This window comes from Cherax quadricarinatus, chromosome 6, assembly GCF_038502225.1.
Source record: "Cherax quadricarinatus isolate ZL_2023a chromosome 6, ASM3850222v1, whole genome shotgun sequence".
Classification (NCBI taxonomy): domain Eukaryota; kingdom Metazoa; phylum Arthropoda; class Malacostraca; order Decapoda; family Parastacidae; genus Cherax; species Cherax quadricarinatus.
In genome coordinates, this window is record NC_091297.1 from 44,841,423 (window position 1) to 44,851,422 (window position 10,000).

Sequence of the window (10,000 nt, forward strand, 5' to 3'; positions counted from 1 at the left end):
GGATTTCAAAATCCCTGAATCCGTTCTGGTTGTCACTGATATGCTCATTCCTTTCTTGGTGCCCCACCACTCTCTTCTGATAATCTTCTCCATGACTTTGCATACTATACATGCCAGTGGCATTGGTCTGTAGTTTAATGCTGCGTGTCTGTCTCCTATTTTAAAAATTAGACCTCATTTGCTGTCTTCCATACCTCAAGTAGTCGCCCTGTTTCGATAGTTGTGTTGAAGATTGTTATTAGTGGTATACAAAGTGCCTCTCCTCCCTCTCTCAGGACCCATGGAGAGATGTTGTCTGGCCCCATCACCTTTGAGGTGTTTATCGTGCTTAGCAGCCTGTTCATCTCCTCAGTTGTATGTATTGCTTCCAGCACTTGATGATGTACCCCACCTCTCTGTCTTTCTAGAGTCCCTTCTGTCTCTTCTGTGAATACTTCTTTGAATCACATACTGAGCTCCTCACATTCTTCTGGGCCGTTTCTTGTGATCTCCCCTCCTTCCTTCCTCAGCCTGATTTCCTGGTCCTTGACTGTTGTTTACCTCCTGATGTGACCGTACAACAGCTTCTGGTCGGACTTGGCTTTTACTGCTATATCATTTTCATACTGTCACTGGGCCTCCTTATCTGAGCATGTTCATTTCTGAGTCTTCAATTGCTCTCCTTATTCTCCTGGGTTCTTTGCCTTCTATGCTTCTTCCTTCCTCTAGCACACTTTATTTTGGCCTCTCTACACCTTAGAGTGAACCAAGGGTTCGTCATGGCATTCTCGTTATTTCTGTTACCCTTGGGTACAGACCTCTCCTCTACTTCTTTGCATATTTTTTTTTAATACATCGGCCGAGTCCCACCAAGGCAGGGTGGCCCGAAAATGAAAAACTTTCATCATCATTCACTTCACCACTGTCTTGCCAGAGGGGTGGTTTACACTACAGTTATAAAACTGCAACATTAACACCCCTCCTTCAGAGTGCAGACAATGTACTTCCCATCTCCAGGACTCAAGTCCGGCCTGCCGGTTTCCCTGAATCCCTTCATAAATGTTACTTTGGTCACACTCCAACAGCACTTCAAGTATTAAAAACCATTTGTCTCCATTCACTCCTATCAAATACGCTCACGCACGCTTGCTGGAAGTCCAAGCCCCTCACACACAAAACCTCCTTTACCCCCTCCCTCCAACCCTTACTTGGCCGACCCCTACCCCGCCTTCCCTCCACCACAGATTTATACACTCTCGAAGTCATTCTGTTTAGTTCCATTCTCTCTACATGTCCAAACCACCTCAACAACCCCTCCTCAGCCCTCTGGATAATAGTTTTGGTAATCCCACACCCTGTCCTGATTTCCAAACTACGAATTCTCTGCATTATAATCACACCACACATTGCCCTCAGACATGACATCTTCACTGCCTCCAGCCTTCTCCTCGTTGCAACATTCATCACCCATGCTTCACACCCAAACAAGAGTGTTGGTACAACTATACTCTCATACACTCCCGTCTTTGCTTCCACGGATAAAGTTCTTTGTCTCCACAGACTCCTAAGTGAACCACTCACCGTTTTCCCCTCATCAATTCCATGATTTACCTCATCCTTCATAGACCCATCTGCTGACACGTCCACTCCTAAATATGTGAATACATTCACCTCCTCCATACTCTCTCCCTCCAATCTGATATCCAATCTTTCGTCACCAAACCTTTCTATTATCTTCATAACCTTACTCTTTCCTATATTCACTTTTAATGTGAATATGACAACAGTATGCAAGGTCCTTGCATATTGTTTTCACATATTTCATCTATTCAATTACTGATCTACCAGTTCTCTGTCCCACTAAACCTCCTTCAGGAAATTCCTCATGCTCAGGTAGTCCCCTCTCTTGAAGTTTGACTTCGTTCATCATGCCCTTCCTGTTTCCCTCTCCACTTGTAACTCTACTATGTATTCAAAGCTCAAAACCACATGATCACTAGCCCCGAGGGGTCTTTCATATGTGATGTCCGCAGTATCCACACTACTCAAGGTGAATACTAGGTCCAGTCTTTCTGGATAGTCCTCTTCGCTCTCTCTCTCTCTTCAGTAGTGTCCCTTACGTGTTGGGACATGAGATTTTCCACCACCACCTCCATCATCTTAGCCTTCTACGTTTCTGGGTCCCCATGACGCTCAAGGTTTTTCCAGTCAATTTCTTTGTGATTGAAGTCACTCACAATCAGGAGCTTTGTCCTGCCCACATGGGCACTTCTGGCCACTTCAGCCAGTGTGTCAACAATCTCTCTTTTGGTCTCATCATATTTTTGCCTTGGCCCCATGCTAATCTGTGGTGAGTTACACATCATGCAATTACCACCTTGGGACCTCCAGACTCTCCAGCTCCTCAAAATCCCATTGAATATTAAAATGGTATAAAATATCGAAAGGTTGTTAGGTAAGGCACATGCAACAGTTAAGTATCTTCATTTCGAAACGTTTCACCTACACAGTAGGCTTCTTCAGTCGAGTACAGAAAAGTTGACAGAAAAGACGTGAGGACGATGTAATCAGTCCATCATCCTTGAAGTTTTGAGGTGGTCAGTCCCTCAGTCTGGAGAAGAGTATTTTTCCATAGTCTAAAACAATATGGAGTTGAAGTATGTGTATGAAGTATGTGTATGTATAATCTTAAGATGACCCGTCCCTGGCTCCTGAAGCAGAATTGATTCTTCATTGCTGCAGCATATGCTGCTCAAGCACTGTTCTGGGCAGTTCAGCTAGTATGCCTCATAAGCGACCATGATTGGTACTGAGGTTATTCCATCTCAGCTGTTTCCTGAGCTGGAGACTGGGTTCTGTCCGTTCTTATAATCTGCAGATTCATGGCATCCACTGTCTCCTCCTCTGTCAGTAAGCACACCCTCAGGAGTGTGCTGACCATCTACCGGAACATGCTCTGTTGTTCCGTGGAGGTGACTGTTGCAGATAATATCCGTGAAAGCCTTGATGATTGTTAAGAGATCCTCCCTGTTGAGGGCCTGCGTTGTCGGTGGGTTCAAAGCAGTGGATATTATCCGGGCTGTTGTCATCTGTGGGGACTGCTGAGGGTTGTACTTCTTCACTGTGCACACCGTGGCCTGTTGCTGTATGCCAAGTTGGGTAGCCGGCATCTTCTGGTGAGGTGCAGGCACAGCCTGCATAGTGGCTGTGCCGAGCAAGGAGTACCTGTGTTGCCGTGTTATGGTCGGTGGGGGCTCGTGTAGTGCCAGCTGCTGATTGCGTTGCCCAGATGTTTCCTGTCGGCGCCGCTTGTTCCTCATGTTTTTGTTTCTTTGTTGCGGTAGTGGGGGAGGATGCTCCTGCTCATGACGCCTGGTTGAGTCTTCAAGGGTCGGAAATTCCTGGGCATTGAGTTGGGTTGCCTGATGAGAGTTCTGCAGTATGGCAGGATTCTTTGCACCCATCGTCTGCTGAGGGTGATGCTCTGCCATAGCCTGCTGTCTCGTTGTTGGCGTCTTCCAGGCCTCACGAATTCTAGCGAGCCTCTCGGGGCATCGAGGGCTCCAGGCATAGTGTTTCTGCCTGCAATTCGGGCATCGTGGAGTGGGTGGCGATGCATTCTTCAGCTTGGTGATGCATTCCTCGGTGGGGTGGGGTTGGCTGCAGACACAGCAGGTGTCCGTAACGCTGGCACTTGAAACAGCGAACTGGTTCTGCCGTGAATGTCCTGACATCGTACCTGCCCCAAGAACCGAGGTCCAGCTGGGATGGCAGCAGTCCTACATGCTAAATGAGGACCTGCCGGGTTGGTGCGTTGCCTGCTGACTTTGCCTTGAGACGCTGAGCTAACACGACACTGGGGTGAGCTGCTACTGACTCGATGGGCATCATCAGCGGGTATCGCATTACTACACCCTTGGTGATCTTCTGCCGAGAATCCAGTTCCTCCAGGGTGAAGGAGCGGTCTGTCTCCATGACTCTCTTCAAGGTGGTATGCATTTCCCTGTTGATAGGAGTCAGTATTGGTTCTCCCCTCAGGTTGAACCATATCTTGAATCTCAGTTTGTGCCGTGTTTCCAGGTGTGTAACCACTCCATAGTGGGTTCTATGTTCCCCATAAGCCTTTACCTTGGATCTGGAAGGTGATTTGAGCTGGTTTACCTGCTCCTTGGAGGGAATGCGTGTCTTACTGTTGTTCACATTGATCCATCCTTCCGTATTCGCTGGCTGCATGGTTAGGCTTGTCGGATCTCGAGACTCTTCCTCTGATGACACGGAGTGGTCTCGCAACTTCTTCGCTGGGATTGCGCCCCACATAAATCCGAGTCCTCCGTCGTGTCCCTGGAACATCGTGACCTCTTCCTTTCGGCAGAAGCCATGTGTCTGTCCACATACGTCTGACTTATGTGTGTGTACTGAAGCTGAAGCGCCCGTGGAGTTGAAGTGACAGGATGGAGCCTTATGTACCGCCATGGGGTGAGATGTAAGCCACTAGTAGAGGTAAGAATGTAGTCGTTGGGAGGTCATGTCCCTCTCAAATCCAGCCATTCTCACTATTTTATACCATTTTAATATTCACTCTGTCAGACACTGCAACACAATGGTATCTTGGTACAGAAGAGAAAACATCTTGGACAACTTCTAATTGTAAGAATGGCTGGATTTGAGAGGGACGTGACCTCCCAATGACTACATTCTTACCTCTCACCTCCTGGCGGTATATAAGGCTCCATCCTGTCACTTCATCTCCAACAGAGTGGATGGGAGGCCATACTAGACGTCATTAACAAGTCGTGGAGGGCCTGGACACTCCCAGCAGCTTGGAAGAAAGCTACCATCGTACCAATTCCAAAGCCCAAGGACCCAGGCAGTATGAGACCCATATCGCTGACCAGGTGCTTTGCCAAGACTGCTGAGAGGATGGTGTTAAACCGCCTCCTATGGAAATTTGGACCCTCTCATCATCACATATTTGGCTTCACCAAAAGAGTGGGTACAGCAGAGTGCATAACCACTCTACTAAGCCAGATTGCTGATAGTAACAAAAAACCTAGTATTGTCGTCTACCTCGACCTTGAGAAGGCATTTGAGCTAGCCAGCCCTACAGCAATTCTAGCAATACTAGCTCGGAAGGGAATCAAAGGACGCCTCCTGGCCTGGATAGAGTCCTACCTTAGGGGCAGGCAGGCCTGTGTCAGCTTTCAGGAACACTACTCTTCCTTTAAAACCCTGGAAAATGGCACGCCACAAGGAGTTGTGCTCAGTCCTACCCTGTTTAACATCCTTATGTAGGAACTTGTGAGCCTTCCCTTTCATAGTGGTACACAGCTCCTCAGTTATGCTGACGATCTTGCACTCGTAGTGAATGGGAAAGGCAATTTAGAGCGACAGGCTCAGAGAGCTTTGGACCTAATTACGCAGTCTTGCAAGGAACTAGGCCTCAAGATCTCGGCCGAGAAATCTCTTGCAATGATGTTCAAGGGACCAGATCCTGTGAATAGATTACGTATTCAGGATATAGAACTTGAGTGGACAGGCTCCTACCTGTACTTGGGAATCTACATTGATAAAAAGCTGACCTTTCAGAAACAAGTCGAGTATGTCAGATCCCGTGCTCTACTCAGACTCAACGCCCTGAGAGCCATGACGAGGTACCGTGCAGGGGCAAGCAAAGGTGTACTTCGCTTGTACTATATACAAGCTATACGCTCGCTCATTGACTACGGTGCACTGGCGTTATCTCATCTCTTCCCGCAAAGCAGGCAAAGGGTGGAGGTCGTACAAAACCAGGCGATAAGAACTATGCTTGGGGCCCCCATCTGGACCAACACAGTATGTCTCAGATCTGAGGCCCGGCTTCCTTCCTTGGCTGACAGAGTAAGATACATAAACGCCTGCAAAGTAGCCACGATTTGGCACCGGCAGCAAGGTACCCCATTGAGGAGACGGATATTGACAACCATGACACAAGATCCCACACTCTTCACGGACTACTCCTGGATTCGTTCGTTTTGCGCTGCTGGGCGGAAGCTGCTGCCTATACAACTACTCCTTGAGAAGAGTTGTGACCTTCCTGTTGCTGGGTACCATCCACCACCTCCCTGGCGCCCAGATCCAGCCGATGTTTGCATCATGCAGCTACCCATCTCTAAGCATCTCTGCAGACAAGACACCCTCAGCAATCATGCTGAGACAAGCATGGCACTGGCAGAGGGAGGCACATGTGCAGTGTATTTCACAGATGGTTCTGTCGACCCTGACAGGAAGAGAGCAGCAGCTGGACTGTACCACAATGGTCACACACAAGGCTGGCGACTCACTGACCACTGCACGATCCTTCAAGCTGAGCTGGTCGCGATTCAGCAGGCATTGTCACATGCCCTACGACATCGATTCCGACCTGTCATACATATTGATTCCACCTCTACAATCAGTGCCCTCTCCCATCCTCAACCACAGGACAATGTTCACCTCATCACATCGATCCTGAGCATAATGACAGCCTTAGAAGTTCAGGGTAACAGATCGACATTGAACTGGATCCCCAGCCATGCTGGCATCCGGGGAAATGAGGCGGCAGATGATGCAGCCAAGGCAGCAACAGACTATCCACATGTTGGGATTACTGTCCCAATCAGCCTACGACAGACCAAACTGGTGGCTGCCAGAGCCATGAAACTTATGGGGGAGGTCTTAGGTGATACCCCATCTCAACAGTGGTACCGAGCAGCGACTCAGGGAGAACCCCCTCCATATGATAGAAGCTGGTCCAGAGCGCAGTGTACCACCATCCATCGGCTTCGTTTGGGCTTTCCCACAGCCAAGATGATGGTAGACAAGGCTGAGGAGATGTGCCAGTACTGTCAGCACGTTGTCCAGCGGCCCCTAACACACTGTCTTCTCGAGTGCGAAGTTACTGAGACTACTCCGCAGGCAACTAGGAGTGATATTCCCTCCCAAAGAGGACCCAGAGATGACTGCGCCCACACTAGTGTACCATGGAGTCAACGAACCAGACAAGCTGTTACCCGTGATAACTACATATCCTCCTCCTCGCTAGTGTCCATAGTTAGGAGTGCATATGGTGTTGTCGATTATGAGATGCACCAGTTGAACTGACCAGAAGAGTGCTTGAACAGCATATGTCGCATCATTGTAGAAACCTTTCTCCCTCGGGAGCCAGAGACGGGTCATCGCAAGATTGAGACCCGAACCAGGACTACGGTCTTGGCGAACATTATACATACATACATACATACATACATACATACATACATACTTCAACTCCATATTGTTTCAGACTATGGAACAATACTCTTCTCCAGACTGAGGGACTGACCACCTCAAAACTTCAAGGGTGATGGACTGATTACATCGTCTTCATGTCCCTTCTATCAACTTTTCTGTACTCGACTGAAGAAGCCTATTGTGTAGGCAAAACGTTTCGAAATAAAGATACCTAACTCTTGCATATGTGCCTTACCTAACAAAATCCATTGGTTTTTGATGATCAGTACTGCTCCTCCTCCACCTCAATTTCCTTTGTCTTTCCTCAAGGTCTGTTATTCTGTTGGAAAGATGGCATCTGTTATTTTTCATGTGAGCCTGGTTTCTGTGAGAACTATGATATCTGGTGATGCCTCTTTGATTCTTTCATGCCACTCTCTCTAATTGTCCATTGTTCCGTCAGCATTGGTGTACCATACTTTCAGTTTCCTCTTCAACACTGTATTCTGGGGGGTTTGGTGGAGTGGGGAACCTGGAAGGGTGCTATGGGATTCTACTGGTGGGGTATGTGAGTGTGGAGTGTGGTTTGTATGGAGATAGTATGTTTGGCTGTGGGGTTCTGAGGGTGATTCTGTGGGTGTTTGTGCTTGTTGCTCTGCCCAGCTCTGGTTGTCCCCTGCTGGTTCTATCCTTGTTTCTCTTTCTAGCCTCTTTGTTTCTGTGTCCTCTCCCTCAGCTGCTCTCATTCTGTTCTCATTCTGTCACAGTCTAGAAACACCCTCTTGTATGTTGATGATTCCCTCAGCCATGGTTTCTCCTGCAGGATCCTGTTTCTCACTGTTTCTGTCTTGAGAATCAATCTGACTGGCCAATTTCTCCCCTTCGAGTACCCCCTCTATTCTCTGAAAATTCATGTCCTCCTTGATTATGTGTTTGATGTTTCTCTTTCTGCCTTCTTTCATTGTATGTCCTCCCTTCGCTCTCCTGAAGCCCATGAATAAAGACTGGCCTCTCCCTCTCCTTCTCCAGTTGCCTTTCCTTCTGTGTCTCTGAGTCCTGTTTGTACATATTCATTGCCTCCCTTATTATTTTCTGTAATTCTTGGTGGCCTGGTCGTGCCTCTGCATGGGACCTGTCATTTTCTCTACTTGCTCCTCCCTCACATACTGCTGTCCCTGCACCCAGCAGCTCTCCCCCTTCAGTCCTTGGCCTTGCCTGTTGGCTCGATAGGACTTTAACATAAGTTTTGTTTTCTTCCTTTCCTTCAGACACCTTCTTTAATTGGGGTGTACCTGCTCCAGATGTCATGTCCCCTCTGGGCACTGGCCCTGTAACCAACTTCAGCATATTTACTTCATTTCCTTCCTAGGGCCCATATCTTGGCTTCCATAGGTTAAGATCATGACTCCCATTTCTTCTTCTCTGCCTCCATCCTCCTCTCCATTTTTGTGGAAAGCTCACCTAGTTAGCTTTCCCACTCTTTTTCTGTCCTTTTACCTTGCTCTTCCAGACCGACGCACTAGCCACTGGGTCAGCTGTCTACAATAAGATTCGTCCAACTAGATATATTTACACACAATAGGAAGGTTATCATGGGCATCACTGTGACCACAAACGCAAGTTTTTACAGGCGAATCTCCCGCCAGCGTGGCCGTGACTATCTCTATGGTGTATAAATATAACCAGGTGGACTAATGTTTGACTAAGCTAAAAGCACCTTGATTATGTTCAGTTGTGTTTAGTGTACAAATAGCTGCTACTTGTAAATGTTAGATCTTCAGTTTGGGGTCTCACAGTTCTTGTCTGTGAACAACGGGAAAGCTGCTAATCCCCGACATCATGGAGTATCAGGTGGAGTTCCTCCAGCAGAGTACTAGAAGTAAAGGGAAGTTGGAGCCTTTATAAGGTCGAGGATGGTGTGAAAATAAGAGATTCAGTGACTAGCCTCTGCTGGAGACAGGACTGAATTCTATGTGCAATGTCTTGGGACCTGGGAGCTAGAGTCTGACTGGTCAAATGGAAATATTCTGCTAAGTGAGGCATATTAGACAGACTATTTCATACTGTAAGTAAATATTAAATGGGTTCAGTTTATTGTGTTCTCAGATCTCAAATATCTTGACTGGAATGTTTCCGCACACCAAAGTATCAGATCTCTCTCTCGCTAACCAATATATCATTAAGTGCAGTATTAATAAACCCTAACAGACTGAAAGATAGTATTCATTTTCCAATCTCAAATTTGTTTTCTGCTTAAGAAGACTGAACATTAGTGAGAACCTTGCTCAGTGGAGCTGAACGAAGTCCCACATACTTTGTTATGAGGTGAGATGGTGTACCACGGGTTTACCTCACTGCATGACATACCGTGGCAGTGAGGGGTGAATCTTTCTTACCCTCATTATGAGGATGCTGTGAGGCGAGGCACTGCTATATTTAAGAAATATTAACGTTAAAGATTTGAAATGAACCGGAAGAGGCAGTCACAAGTTATCACAGAGAAACTAACATTCCATTTTCTTCATTAAAAATGATAATTTAGGGGATACACAGCCCAGAGGTCGTTCAGATTATCTACTAACACACCAGCTTTGAAATTTTAAAACCAAACTGAAGAGGCAGTGTCTTGGAAAGACCAATATCCGAAATGCACGAACATACTAAGTTTGAAGCCGATCAGATCATTATCAGGTTATAGCAGTGAAGGGTTGAAACCAGTCGGATGAGCCACTTAAAAAATTATCGAATATAAATCAGTATTTAAATTTTCAAAATTTCTTCCATCGAAAGACAA